At 41.8% G+C, this 14,927-nt stretch overlaps 1 long non-coding RNA gene across 1 annotated transcript; it reads right to left on the reverse strand.

The window, feature by feature from the left end:
* Positions 1-639: 639 nt before the first annotated feature.
* Positions 640-13,761, reverse strand: Gm38947. Its single transcript, XR_003946606.1, has 5 exons — positions 13,729-13,761; positions 7,677-7,740; positions 5,459-5,556; positions 5,105-5,223; positions 640-2,960 (listed from the first exon to the last, which is right to left on the reverse strand). It is a non-coding gene; the product is annotated as a predicted gene, 38947 (long non-coding RNA).
* Between the last annotated feature and the right edge of the window lie 1,166 nt (positions 13,762-14,927).

A 14,927-nucleotide genomic window follows, 5' to 3' on the forward strand; every position in this document is an offset into this window, starting at 1 on the left:
TTTTGACACCTTTTTTAACTATGCGAGCTTCCGTATTAAACCTAGAATCTCTACTCAGAGGACCCATGTCAATAAACTCAGCCTGCTCTAGTTTTATGTTCCTTCCACCCTTATCCCACACCCTTAAAATCCATTCCCACACATATTCACCAGGTTTCTGCTTGAATGAATTAGCAAACTCATTAAGCTCCTTAGTAGTGTAGCGAATTTCCTCATGGACTATACTTTCTACCTCCCCTCTAGGAGCCTGTTTTGCTTTGAGTCTGGTTACAGGTCTAGAAGAAACTATTGGTGGGCCGTGAGCAGACTCTGCAAAATTAATTTCCTCATGTGGGGAAGGCATTATTTCAAGAGGTGGGGCTGAGGGTACTACTTCCTCAGGTGGGGCAAACCCTTGAGAATCTGAGGATTCAAAATTCTCAGCTTCAACATGGTCTTCCCACACATCCCCGTCCCATGTTGTAGGATCCCATTCTTTGCCAATTAGAGCCCTTACTTTAACTGTCGACACACTCTGAGGCTGAGACTTGAATTTTCTCTGTAGTTCAGCCAACCTTACAATGAGAGTTTCTGTTTGATTTTCTGCAACTTGAGCTCTATTGCTACAAGAGAGAAGATTCTCCTCAAGGACACACTTAGCAACTTTTAGATCGTTTACTTGTGTCTGGAGCCTTTCGATTTTATCACACAACTCCTTCCTTTCATTCATCATTTTTTCCACAGATACTAAGAGCAGCCAGCCAGTAAAATCATTTTTCGATTTTTTCCCCATCTTGTAGAAAGCTTTGTGCACTGAATCACCTAATTCATTAAGAAAATCAAGGGCATTAGCTTCTTTAAGTTCGGAATATAGTTTCAACCATGGGTCTTCAAAATTCTCTGAGCTCCCAGGAGGGAGAGAATCTGGAGAGGTTTCAATATTTGAAAGTGCTGGTGGATCAACAAGCCAATTCCAGTATTTTAAAAGATTCATCCTTGTACTTCTGTTACTCTAGAACCACTCCTGGTACCAACTTCTGTATTAGTCAGGGTTCTCTAGAGTCACAGAACTTATGAATAGTCTCTAAATAGTAAAGGAATTTATTGATGACTTACAGTCGGCAGCCCAATTCCCAACAATTGTTCAGTCGCAGCTGTGAATGGAAGTCCAAGGATCTAGCAGTTACTCAGTCTCACGCAGCAAGCAGGCGAAGGAGCAAGAGCTCGAGCTAGACTCCCTTCTTCCAATGTCCTTATATTGTCTCCAGCAGAAGGTGTAGCCCAGATTAAAGGTGTGTTCCACCACACCTTTAATCCCAGATGAAAGGCATAGCCCAGATTAAAGGTGTGTTCCTTAACTCGGAGATTCAATCTTCTGGAATCCATAGCCACTACGGCTCAAGATCTTCAAACCAAGATCCAGATAAGGATCTCCAAGCCTCCAGATAAGGGTCACTGGTGAGCCTTCCAATTCCGGATTGTAGTTCATTCCAAATATTGTCAAGTTGACAACCAGGAATAGCCACTACACCTGTACTGGGGCATATAAAGTTTGCAAGTCCAATGGGCCTCTCTTTCCAGTGATGGCCGACTAGGCCATATTTTGATACATATGCAGCTAGAGACAAGAGCTCCCGGGTACTGGTTAGTTCATAATGTTGTTCCACCTATAGGGTTGCAGTTCCCTTTAGTTCCTTGGGTAATTTCTCTAGCTCCTCCATTAGGGGCCGTGTGACTCATCCAATAGCTGACTGTGATCATCCATTTCTGTGTTTGCTAGGCTCCGGCATAGTCTCACAAGAGAGAGCTATAACTGGGTCCTTTCAGCAAAATCTTGCTAGTGTATGCAATGGTGTCAGCGTTTGGAAGCTGATTATGGGATGGATCCCTGCATATGGCAATCACTAGATGGTCCATCCTTTCGTCACAGCTCCAAATTTTGTCTCTGTAACTCCTGTTCTACAATCTTTCACATCCCTCTTCCATAGTGGTTTCTGAGACTTAGGGGTAAGGATTGTGTTGTAGATTTATCAATCGATAATGGACACCCCAAGGTCAATTTCTCTCTGCATTTTGTCAAGTTGTGGATCTTTCCAGTAGCCTTCCTCTGCTGCAAAACAATCTTCTTTGATTAGCCCTGAGGGTGTTACTGTAGATTTAAACATAAGTATTTACAATACAGTTACGAACTATATAGTTTGTAGAAAAATAGCAATAGTATTAAAAAATGAAGTGTGGCTCTGAAAAGGGAGGTCTCAAAAGATAAGATCATAATTGTTGTATGCTGGCCTGCAGCCTACTTGAACCGGGTACACCAGGGAGGCAGGCTGGGGCTGAAAGCGGCTTAGAAGGCAAGAGATTAATGGAGATCAAGACATGATTCTGTTCAAGGCCCTCCAGTTTACTAAGAGAGTCTACTTATAAAAGGGGAAGGCCCATCCCCCGCCAGTCCATTCTTGGTGTCTGGAGCCAGCCTATAGGTGACGTGCAGGATAGGACGTTCCTCTGGAATATCTCAGGAGCTTCTCAGCGGGTATCAGTGTCTTGGAGAGAGCAGTGGCAGGTGGCAGAACAAAAGAGCCATCTAGGTAGGAAGGACCTTAGGTAATTTCCTTCTCAGTGGCAGCAAGGTCAAAGTCTGGATCAGCCTGCTTCAGGGCAGAGGGAGGCTACAATAATGACAAAGAAATATGTTTAAAATGTTTGTCATCCCTGTGCTGGTGAGATGGATCAGTGGTTAATTGTACTGGCTGCTCTTCTAGAGGTCATGAGTTTAAATCCCAGAAACCACTCGGTGACTTATGACCATCTACATAGAGATCTATCACCTTCTTCTGGCATTCAAGTGTACATGCAGACAAATCATCCTTCCTTCCTTTCTTTCTTTCTTTCTTTCTTTCTTTCTTTCTTTCTTTCTTTCTTTCCAGAGAGTTGTTCACCATCCTTTGTGGTCAGAGAAATGCCAATAAAATTTCTTTCAGCTGTTTAAAACCAATGACACCATTAAATTCACAATCAAATGAATGGAACTAAAAAAGATCATTCTGAGTGAGGTAATCCAGTCCTTGAAAAACAAACATGCTATGCACTTTCTTACTTGTAAGTAGATATTAGCCATAAAGAAAGGATAACCATGTTACAATCCACAGACTCAAAGATGCTAAGTAGCAAGTAACAGGGATGAGAATGTATGGATTTTTCCAGGAAAGGGAAATAAAATAGACATAAAAATGGATGGGGAAAGGGACAGGGATTGGAGTTGGTGATGGGAACAAAAGGGATCAGGCAAGAGAGGAGGAGGAGAGAGAGAGTACTGGGAAAATCAACTGGAGTTGAGGACTTTCTCTGTGATGAGCTAGAAAACTAGGGCAATGGAAACTCCCAGGTGACCCTAGCTAAGAGTTCTAGCAATGGGGGATATAGTGCCTGTACTGGCCATGTCATGTAACCTGGCCAGACTTCCAGTGGAGGGATTGGGATATCAACCCAGCCACAAAACATTTGACTTACAATTTATCCTGCTTACAAGATATGCAGGAGTAAAGATGGAGCAGAAAATAAGGGCATGGCCCACCAATGACTGGTCCAGCTTGAGACCCATGCCAAGAGAGGGAGCCCAACCCTGACACTGTTACTGGTATTCTAGAATCTAGAAGATAGGAGCTGAGCATAACCATCATCATAGAAGCCTTACCTAACAACTGTCGGGAACAGATGCAGAGACCTACAGCCAAACATTAGGAGGTGGTTGGGGAATCCTGAGCAAGAGACAGAGGAAGGATTGTAGGAGCCAGAGGGGTGAAGAACACCACAAGAAAACCTACTGAATTAACTAATAGAACCTTCCAGAGACTGAACCACCAACCAGGGTATATGCACGGGACTGACTGCACATATGTAACAGATGTGCAGCTTGGTCTTCATGTAGGACTCCTAACAGTAGAAGCATGGCCTGTCTCTGACTCTTTTTGCATGCCCTTATAACCATTTCCCATAACTGGGCTGCCTTATTTAGCCTCGGTAAGAGAAGATGTTCCTAGTCTTGCTGCAACTTGATTTATCTGGTCAGCAGATATTCCTGGGAGACCTCCCCTTTTCAGAAGAGAAAGAAGATGTGTATGGTGGGGGTAAGACTAGGAGGGGAAAGTGGACTGGATGTAAAGTAAAGAGATAAATTAACTATAAAACAAAATAGAACAAAGATCTAAAGTTAAATCTACCACAGAACCTACCTAACCACTCTCTGGCATATACCCAGAGGACTCAATAGCTTACTCCAGAGATACTCAGCCATGTTTGTCATTGCTGTATCCAAAACAGATAGAAAATGGAAGCAACCTATATGTACTTTAACTGATGAGTGGATACTGAAAATGTGGCACATACATAATAGTATTTTCATCAGTTGATGTAAAAAAATTGACAATGGGGGTGGTAAGTGGGTAGAACTGGAAAATATTATATTGAGTGAGTTAATCTAGACCCAGAAACACAAATGCTGTGTGCTCTCTCTTATTTGTGGATCTTTGCTCAGATCTTCAGATGTGACCTCCTAACCTGAAGAAAGTGAAAAGTCCAGAAGAATAGAATGTTGTCATAGTCCTGACGGAAGGAGAGGAAGCTCATGAGGGAGAAATGGTGGGACACAGCTACTGAGGATGAAAATGGAGGGAGTACTGGGGGACTTTAACTTAGAGGAGAAGGAGGATAATGTAAGTGGAGGAAGACAGATAAATAAGTAATGCTCAGGATGTTTGAAAAAAAATGAGGATTATATTCTTCCCCTGGGAACAATAGACTATTCAACAAAGACCCTAGCTCTAGGCATGGAAAACCTCCCTTCCAATTGTTGGCCAGGAGGCAGGCAAAAAACTTCCCAAACAATAAAGGCTGTTGTTGTCCTTTGTTGCTTATCAAAACTTGAAAGTAAGACCCTATTGTTGAAGGCACAATGCAAGTTAGACAGAGGACCTGGGCTGGGACTGGCCTGGAAGCCTCTTCCTAGAGGACTGTTTTCATAGTATCAGAAGGCTCTATGCAAACTGCCAAGAGAGAAAAGCAATCAAAGTTCTACCCAGCTGTAATGCCTACAGGCCACAACACTAGCCAGAGTAAAAAAATATACCCAAGAGGCAAACCCGAGGGGTCAGACAGGCCCAAGTTGCAGGCACATGACCTTGAAGCAGATCCAGAAGGCACTGGCTGACTCGCAGAGGGATCTTTCTGTTCAGTGTTCCACAGGACCTGTGGGTGAAGAATAATGACAGTCCTTACCAGGGAGGTGCTCTTTTTCCTCCACTTTCCATCCACTTCTCCACAGATTATCCTTTCAAGCCCCCAAGGTTGCTTTCACTACCAAAATTTACCTCCCTAATACAAACAGCAATGGCAGCATTTGCCTGGAATCCTGAGGTCACAGTGGTCCCCAGCATTGACTGTGCCCAAGCATAGAGACACTGAGCATGCTTGTCTCACATACCTCCTTGGTGACTAGTGGACACGGAAGCTCAGGAAGAACAGACAGCTTCCCAAGGCCATGTAGCCCTGCCCAGTCCTGTGACTCCCTCCTTCTCCACACTGTAAGGAGAAGACATGGTAAAGCATAGAACCTATGCCCTAGTAATCCTCTGTAGTCAGTTGCTCTGTGAAGCTCCAAACTGTCAAACGGCTACAGAAGGCACTACCGACTTTACTTGCATTTTCTCCTAAAATATAGAAGGCAAATATTAAGCTTTTATCATCCCTCATTTATCCATCCTAAGGGGACCAGCACAGACTGTGAGTCATCTCTGAAAGGTCAGATACACGGCCTGATCTCCAGAGTCTGTAAAGAAACTTTCCTTTTCCTAAACAAGGAATAATGAGCATATCAGTGGATGAGACTAAGAATTCAGTTCAGTTGGCCAAGGTGGCACACACCTATAATCACAGCACTCAGGAGACTGAGGAGGGAAGCCTAGGAGAGACCTCTGCCTCAAAAAATCCAATGTAAACATGCTATATGACTATAGGTACTCTGGAACTAAGATTGAGTATGGGTAAGGGTGGGTGGGACAACAAGCCTCCCACTCCCAGGGAAGTGGAGCATAAGATGTTGAGCATTGGGACAACAGCAGGATATGCTTTGGAATGCTAGAAAAGGCCCACCGGGGAGGATATGGAAAATCCAGAAGGAAAGAACCACTGTTGTGTATGGGTCACAGTGTACTCTCTCAGGGTGACACATCTAGGAAACAGGTCAATATTCTGCCAAACTGGCTCTTTTCTGGGTTATATTTTAGGTAGACAGCCATATCTTTCCCACTGCCTAGACAAGGCAATGGCAGTCATCAGAGTCTGCCAGCCTCCAGGACATGTGGCATCTTAGGCAGGGAGTCAGAAAGACAGAGGAAAGGGGAATAGCAGCACGGGCACTTGAGGAAGATCAGGCAACCCTGAGTGCTGTGGAGGGATGTCCACCGCCCTGGAGTGTCAGGCCTCCGAACATCAGGAGACTTGAGTGCCTTTGTTAATGGAACCTGCCCTTCCCATGGGTAGCTTTACCTGTAGGAAACGGTAGTCAGGACATTGGACTCACTGAAGCCAGTTTGTTTTGAATCAGGGTGGATTTAAGGAAAAGCACAAATACAGTTTTCAATGTTTCATGTGTTGCTCAGCAAGCACTTATATATCACGTCCTTTGTCCAAGTCCTTTGACATTGTCTCCAACAAAGGAGAGCACAGAAGCAGGGGGTGTGGGGCATGTATTTGCCACGTAGTCCTGGTTTAGTCTCTAACTTAAGCATTCTGAATTCCTGTTTTCTTGCCAGTAAACAAAGTCTCCTGGGACACTAATGGTGTGTGCACAGACTGGGGCTTTGGAAGAGTTTGAGTACTAAGACCACAAAGGGTTTCAAAGGAAAGAAGTAAAGGTCAGAACCACATAGAGGAAGGATGTATCTTAGAACAGTTTGCTAAGAAAACACTGTAATGTGCCTTCTGTTCTTCTTTTAAAATCAAATATTATCATGATTTGAACAGAATCATTAAATTGGAGTAGTGAGGGAAGCAGAAATTGTACTTCAGGAGATTCACTGGGCCCACAAAGAACTCACTATCTCACGCCTCAGCTGACTGGCCCTTTTTCTCCCTAGGTCTCTTGTCCATCTGCTCTCTGCTCTGTAAACCACAACAGTGATAACCCAGAAATGGTCCATACTAAGAAGGGTGACAGAGAGAAAGACTAGCAAAGAGGTGGACAAAGAAACATGCTGGATAAGTGCCTTGCAGCCTCCTTTGGAACACTGTCCCAAGAGAGGCTTTCCAGACACAGTGAACTTCTTGTGAAGGTCTGAGCTCTTGGCTAAGGCACTCATAGATCATCCTCTTTTCACACATATGTTGGCACTCACTTCTCTGGCTGCAGCATGTTGGTGTCACTTTCAGCCATTGTGGCCTTGACAGTACCACATTTTTGATGCCAAATCAGCAATCATTGTTAAGATGTATACTCTTCCTGTTTACCCTAGAATCAGTCTAGGCCCCGATCTGTCTCTGTGGAACCAAGCCATGCATGCCTCCCATAGTTATCCTCAAATGGTGCCACTACTCACTGTGGCACTATGAAGGAGCCTAGTTTGCTCCCGGACCACATGCCCTTTGCCTTTAGAGCACAGTGCTTTCCTGACAGCCAAGGGCAGAGTTGGCTTTCTTCATACCTTGTCTGCCACAGAAGCAGCCACAGAACCATGTCCTCAGGAGTGGCTTGCATCCTGGAGACTCCTGGAAATTGAAAGAGCATTGCTTGAATGAGCTTCTGCCATCTCCAGGCGCCTTCCTCTGTAGTGCTGTATGCTGCACTTGTCTCCTCTGCAAACAGCAAGTGAGGAGCATCAAGGCATATAAAACATGAAGCACCCCATGAAAAAGGACAGAATCCTCAGCCATGAAGAGATTCAGGTTATGTTTTTGTATGTCATGAGGTTTCCTCTACCCTTCTTCCACTAGAAACATACCCTGAAATTCAAGCATTAGCCATTCACAGACTGGAACACAAGGAAGGAGAGGGAGTTTAAATGGAAATAAAAAGGAAATTCCTACACAAGTGACAAAAATTAAATATTCAAGGGTGCAACAGTGATATGTCTACTTTAAAGGTAACCAACCACTGTCCAACTGGACTTAAGTTCTGCTCAATAGAGGAAATTCACATCTGATACTCTAAACTTAGACAACTGTTAACAACTTCCCTCTAAGAGAACAACAAACATTCAGTTTTTATTTTGTTCTGGAGGGTTTTTTTTCCTTTGCTTTGTTTTGTCTTATCTTTATTCTATATGCATTGATGGTTTGCCTACAAATATGTCTGTGTGAGAGTGTCAGATTCCTTGGAATTGGAATTACAGGCAGCTGGGAGCTGCCATGTGGGCACTGGGAATTGAACTCAGGTCGTCTAGAAGAGTGGTCAGTTCTCTTAATCACTGAGCTATCTCTCTGTCCCCCTTGGTTGTTTATTTTTTTTTAAACATAGTTTATATAACTAGGAATCATGTTCAATAAGTAAGTACCATCAGTATACTCATCATAGTTCATTCACACCTTGGCCAGTTACTATCCCCGATGCTCTCTGTACACTAAGCTAAAAACCTATATGACCCAATGGGCATTAGTTCTCCACCACACACTTCACAGAATCTCTGCTAAACTAAATCGGCATTTCCCCTCTCTATTTGAACCTCTAATTTGATATCTTAAATGTAATCTGAAACATTTGTTTTATAAAATGATACCAGATGTATGACCTCTGAGAAAAGCACATCAGATCCCATGCCCTTGAAGTGCAGCAGTGCCTGGACATCCAAAGAGAAGGAAGCAAAAAAACCCAGAACCACAATCAAGGGAATGGACGACTGTATGGAGCTGTGATGCTCCAGGTCAAAACATCCTCACCTACGTCCCCAGTGTCCTACAGCCTCTCCCTCACTCAAAAAGCATTTCTGTGGTCCCTGAAGCTCAGCAGAGATTTGTATAAATAGGGATGGAGGTTGGGATCCTGCTGAGAGTCAAAACCGTCCTTGCCATAAAAGCAACAGAGTGTCCTTGATGTTGTGTGGTTACTTGGCTAAGGCACCTTTGTGAGGTAAGCAAAGCTGGCCTTGGTGCTTAATCAAGGGAAAATGGATATGGGAACAGAGTGGTCTCCACCACATCTGCCTGGGTGGACCTTTTCTGACATTGTTTGAGAATGTGTCTGTAATAAAGGCCTTTGCTTTGTTCAAAATATATTTTGAGAAATATTAAATTAATAATTTGATGATTAGGCAAGTGTGATGGTACACAACTTTAATTCCAGCACTTTAGAAACAGAGGCAGAGAGGCAGGAAGATCTCTGTGAGTTGGAGTCCATCTTGGTCTACAGAGTAACCTTAAAGACAGACAGAACTCCATAGAGAAACTGTCTTAAAAAAAAAAAAGCTTAGTGATGTACATGAAGCATGTAAGTTTTATCATTTGGGGGTTGTATTGTCTGTTCAAGACAAGGTTTCTCTGTGTAGCCCTGGTTTTCCCGGATCTGACTCTGTTGGCCATGCTGGCTTCAAAGATCTACGTGTCTCTGCCTTCGGAGTGAGGTGATTAAAGGTGTGAGCCACCTCTGCCCCGCTGTAGTTTTGTAATTTTTCTGTCTTCCCTTCATGTATATCATCATTGTGTTTGTATACTTCCTACTGCCTTCTTTAATTCCCTTCTCATCCTCAGTGATCCCTATTTCCTTTCCTTTTTTTAAATTCTGAAGTAGAGTCTTACTGCTGCATTGGCTGGCCTTCGACTTGCTATGTAGAGCAGGCTGGCTGCGAACTCTTGGTCTCTGCCTCTGCCCTTGCCCCAGGCTTTGCCTCCCAAGTACAAGTAATAAAAGGACCCACTACAACCCCTCCTTTTTTGCTGTCTTCTTTTTTGTATTCAGGTATTGAGTAGTTGATCACCACTGTGGGGTGATCATGGTTGTCATGGCCATGGGTCTTGAAGAAGATATAATATATGTCATGTTTAGGTATCCAGAATTAATGGACAGTTATTCTAAGCACTTTGAACACTTGTGAATCTCTTTGTGTATTAAACATCGACCTTTGATAACAAGTTTCTCTGACCTGGGCTAAACTAAGATGTGTCTATGGCTATAATCATTAATATTTGGAAGCCAATTGACTAGTGTGTTTCGCAAAACAGAGCAATCTTGGAGTCAAACTCTATTGGTAGACAAAGATGTAATACAACCATGACTAATCTATGTGCTATATGGACAAAATAAAACTCCAAGTGTGCTGCTGTATTCTACATGGACCTTTAAAACACACTGTAAGAACACCAAGCACAGTTGTCTCCAGAGGACCAGCTTGAGTGTTCTTTGAGGCCCTGCTTTGAGTTCAGCTCTTGTGTTAATAGCTGTGATAATTCCCACCACTGTCTTAAAACTTTTAATGACTTCTTCACTCCTCAAGTTTACTTTCTGATATAGATCATCTTGGGGAAATGCACATATTCAGAAATAGATTTTGCACTCTTAGAATGCTAAAGTTATCTGGGTGAGCAATGTTTTCCCTTGAGCATATCTAAGTAATGCGCAGTAACAAGCTCATTGATGCCTTGGGTGCCAAGCTGGTCCATGTCCACTGGGAGGAAGAGTCCTGTCATCCTGTCCTTGATTTAGCCATGCCACCTGCTAGGCAGCCTTTCCAAGACACATCCTACCTGTGGGATTCACACTGCCCTGAAGGGCTCCCAGTGCTCAGCGCTCAGAGGCAGAGGAAGGTATGATGAGTTTCATGCTGATCCTCTTCCCCAGTCTATCCTGCCTTAGACTTGCACTGTTTTCCTTCAGATTTCTTTTTCTACTACTTTTCTTTCCAGGTAACTGGACCAAGGAACCATAGATGTGTGAGTTCATTTCTGTATGTTCAAATCTGTATTCTGTATGTCCACTGATCTTCCTGCCTGGCTCTGTATCAATACCATACATTTTTTTTTTATCACTATTGCTCTGTAATATAGCTCAATGTCAGGGATGGTGATTCCCTGAGAGATTCTTCTGTTGTTGACAATAGGTTTTGCTAGGCAGGGTTTGTTTTATGTATGTATGTATGTATGTATGTATGTATGTATGTATGTATGTATGTATTTTTGTTGTTGTTGTTTTTCGAGACAGGGTTTCTCTGTATAGCCTTGGCTGTCCTGGAACTCATTCTGTAGACCAGGCTGGCCTCAAACTAAGAAATCCACCTGCCTCTGCCTCCCGAGTGCTGGGATTAAAGGCGTGCGCCACCACGCCCGGCTTCTATTTTTATTTTTTATTAGGTATTTTCCTCATTGACATTTCCAATGCTATCCCAAAAGTCCCCCATACCCTCCCCCTCACTTCCCTATCCACCCACTCCCACTTTTTGGCCCTGGCGTTCCCCTGTACTGGGGCATATAAAGTTTGCATGTCCAATGGGCCTCTCTTTCCAGTGATGGCCAAGTAGGCCATCTTTTGATACATATGCAGCTAGAGTCAAGAGCTCCGGGGTACTGGTTAGTTCATAATGTTGTTCCACCTATAGGGCTGCAGAGCCCTTTAGCTCCTTGGGTTCTTTCTCTAGCTACTCCATTGGGGGGCCCTGTGATCCATCCAATAGCTGACTGTGAGCATCCACTTCTGTGTTTGCTAGGCCCCGGCATAGTCTCACAAGAGAGAGCTATATCAGGGTCCTTTCAGCAAAATCTTGCTAGTGTATGCAATGGTGTCAGCGTTTGGAGGCTGATTATGGGATGGATCCCTGGATATGGCAGTCTCTAGATGGTCCATAATTTTGACTCAGCTCCAAACTTTGTCTCTGTAACTCCTTCCATGGGTGTTTTGTTTCCAATTCTAAGAAGGGGCAAAGTGTCCACACTTTGGTCTTTGTTCTTCTTCAGTTTCATATGTTTTGCAAATTGTAACTTATATCTTGGGTATTCTAAGTTTCTGGGCTAATATCCACTTATCAGTGAGTACATATCATTTGAGTTCTTTTGTGATTGGGTTATCTCACTCAGGATAATGCCCTCTAGGTCCAACCATTTGCCTAGGAATTTCATAAATTCATTCTTTTTAATAGCTGAGTAGTACTCCATTGTGTAAATGTACCAATTTCTTTGTATCCATTCCTCTGTTGAGGGGCATCTGGGGTCTTTCCAGATTCTGGCTATTATAAATAAGGCTGCTATGAACATAGTGGAGCATGTGTTTTAAATTTTCTTTGACAGTTTTGTCAATCTCTTTTATGGTATCATTTATACTTGAGATTCTCTCTTCTATCTTCTCTATTCTATTGGTGATACTTACATCTGTAATTCCTGACCTCTTTCCTTCCATTTCTAGGTTAGCCTCCATTTGTTTTTTCTTTATTGTTTCTACTTCCTCTTTTAGATCTTGGATCACTTTATTCAATTCCTTCACCTGTTACCTGTGTTTTCCTGTATTTCTTTCAATGAGTTATTGATTTCCTCCTTTAAGAACTCTACTATCTTCATGAAATAGGATTTTAGGACAGATTCCTGATTTTCAGGTGTGTTGGTGTATTCAGGGCTCACTGTGGTGGGAGAACTGGTTTCTGATGATGCCCACCTATTTTGGTTTCTGTTGTTTATGGTCTTGTGCTTGCCTTTTGCCATCTGGATATCCCTTGTGTTTGTTGTTCTGGGCACCCAGAGGTTTGTTCAGTTATCATTATCATTTGATCCCTTATTGGTGATTTCTTTTTTCTTTTTGTACCACAGACTAAGGCTGGTCTTCAATAACAACAAAAATAACAGAAAGCTCATATACACATGGAAGCTGAACAACACTCTACTCAGTGATAACTTGGTCACAAAAGAAATAAAGAAAGAAATTAAAGACTTTTTAGAATTAATGAAAACATATCCACAACATATCCAATTTTATGGGACACAATGAATGCAGTGCCAAGAGGAAAACTCAAAGGACCGAGATCCTCCATTAAAACAAAACAACACAAAACAAAACAAAACAAAACAAAACAAAACAAAACAAAACTGGAGAAAGCATACACTAGCAGCTACATCTGAAAGCTATAGAACATACAGGGGCAAATACACCTAATAGGAATAGACAGCAGGAAATAATCAAACTCAGGGCTGAGATCAACCAAGCAGAAACAAAGAGAACCATACAAAGAATAAACAAAACTAGGAACTTTTTCTTTGAGAAAATCAACAAGATAGATAAACTATTAGTTAAATAATGAGAAAGGACAGAGACAGTATTCAAATTAACAAAATCAGGAATGAAAAGGGAGTCATAACAACAGTAACCGAGGAAATTAAAAAAAATAATCAGATACTACTACAAAAGTCAATAATCAGCAAAACTGGAAAAACTAGATGAAAAGGATGATTTTCTAGACAGATTCAAGGCACTAAAGTTACATTGGTTTCAGATAAACCATCTAAACTTTCTCATAACCCCCAATGAAATAGAAGCAGTCATTAGACGTCTCCTAAAAAAAAAAGCGCCCATGGCCAGGGTTTTAGTGCCAAATTCTATTAGCTTTTCAAAGAAGACATAATACCAATACTTCTCAAACTATTCTATGAAATAGAAACAGAGGAAACACTACCCAATTCTTTCTATGAAGCAACAGTTACTCTGATACCTAAACCACAACAAGACCCAGCAAAGAAAGAGAACTTCAGACCAATTTTCCTTATGAATATCAATGCAAAAATACTCACAATTCTCACAAACTGAATCCAAGGAAACATCAAACGATCATTCACCACGATCAAGTAGGCTTCATTCCAGGAATGCAGGGATGGTTCAATATATGGACATCCATCAATGTAATCCACTGTATAAACAAACACAAAGAAAAAAACCCCAAATGATCCTCTCATTAGCTACTGAGAAAGCATTTGATAAAATACAATACCAATTCATGTTAAAAGTATTAGAGATATCAGGAATTCAAGGTTCATACCTAAATATAATAAAAGCAATATACAGCAAATCAATAGCCAATATTAAATTAAATGCAAAGAAACTCAAAGCAATCCCATTGAAATCAGGGACTAGAAAAGGCTGCCTCGTCTTGCCCTACCTATTCAATATAGTGCTTGAAGTTCTAGCCAGAGCAATTAGACAAGAAAAAGAGATCAAAAGGATGCAAATTGGGAGGGAGGACGTCAAGATATCACTATTTGCACATGATATGATAGTATACATAAATGATCTCAAAAATTCCAGCAGAGAACTCCTAAACCTGATAAACAACTGCAGCAAAGTAGCTGGATATAAAATTAACACAAACAAATAAGTAGCCTTCTTTACTCAAAGGATAAATGGGCTGAGAAAGAAATCCGGTAAAGAATACCCTTCACAATAGTCACAAATATTATAAAATACCTCGGTGTGCCTCTAACCAATCAAATGAAAGGTTTGTATGACAAGAACTTCAAATATCTGATGAAAGAAATCGAAGAAGACGTCAGAAGATGGAAAGATCTCCCATGATCATGGATTGGCAGGATTAATATAGTAAAAATGGCCATCTTGCCGAAAGCAGTCTACAGATTCAATTTAATTCCATCAAAATTTCAATTTCATAGAGTTAGAAAGAACAATTCTCAAATTTATTTGGAATAACAAAAAACCCAGGATAGTGAAAACTATTCTCAACCATAAAAGAACTTCTTGGGAAATCATCCTTGACCTGAAGCTGTACTATAGAACAGTAGTGATAAAGACTATATGGTATTGATACAGAGACAGGCAGGTAGATCAATGGAATAAAATTGAACACCAAGAAATTAACACATACACCTATGCTCACTTGATCTTTGACAAAGCAGCTAAAACCACCCAGTGGAAAAAAGGCAGCATTTTCAACAAATCGTGCTGATTCAACAGGCAGTCTGCATGTAGAAGAATGCAA

This window comes from Mus musculus, chromosome 7 (genome assembly GCF_000001635.26).
Source record: "Mus musculus strain C57BL/6J chromosome 7, GRCm38.p6 C57BL/6J".
NCBI classification, from domain to species: domain Eukaryota; kingdom Metazoa; phylum Chordata; class Mammalia; order Rodentia; family Muridae; genus Mus; species Mus musculus.